We start from the raw sequence: 898 nt of genomic DNA, 5'->3' as shown, positions 1-898 counted from the left end.
AAAAAAAAAATCTTGAAAAAAAAAACATTTTAATAATTGAGAGTGTTTTATTAACTTTATTTGCAATAAATCAGAGATTCTACTCCGCTGAATCAACCACCTACACATGTACCATAAATAAATAAATAAGTGTTGTGGTCTGGTTCATGAGTACACACAAAATTGAAAACCCAAACATGCCTGGCGTAAAATGGCGAGTTTTTTTGGGGAAGTTCTCTTTGGAAAAAGTCAAAAACAAAAAAATAATGAGTGAACTTTGGAAGAGACGAGCTTTTGCATTTAAATTTTCAATAATTGCCTTTGATCCTTGTACCTTCATGTTTTTGCACATGCACTATGATAGAATGATTTTGAATTTGACTTAGGTTATATGTTGTGAAATTTTCATATTCATTTTATTGAGTTTTTTTCTTTGTATAACTCATATGCGGGGTACCAACACACGTGCACAAGTTTTATTTTGTGAATAACGAATTAAGTTATTTAATTTCTAGTCAAAGTGTTTTAGGCATTCTTTGAGTTGGTACTAACCTTGCATTGATGAGGCAATAAATTTGAACGGCTATTTGGGCGAAGCTCGATCTAATACATGGTTTTATTTCTTTTATTCCTTTTTAATAATATCTTTGCTTGAGGACAAGCAAATAAATAAGTGTGGGAAGTTTGATAAACGTTATTATTTTTGTTATTTTAATAATCTTTGTATAGTTAATTTTTAATTTTTAATCAATTTCATATCTTTTTTTTATCTAGTTTTGCTATATTTACCTTTAGTAATATTTTTTATTTATTTTGAGGTTGTTTTTGTTATTTTAATTTTGTTAGTTCAAACACACGGCTCTGTTTTTGTTAATCCAATTTAATAAGTTTATTATTATTATTATTATTATTATTATTA

The sequence above is a fragment of the Ipomoea triloba genome, chromosome 7 (genome assembly GCF_003576645.1).
Source record: "Ipomoea triloba cultivar NCNSP0323 chromosome 7, ASM357664v1".
NCBI classification, from domain to species: Eukaryota; Viridiplantae; Streptophyta; class Magnoliopsida; order Solanales; family Convolvulaceae; genus Ipomoea; species Ipomoea triloba.
The sequence above is the reverse complement of the archived record's forward strand: the minus strand, read 5'-3'. Positions refer to the sequence as shown.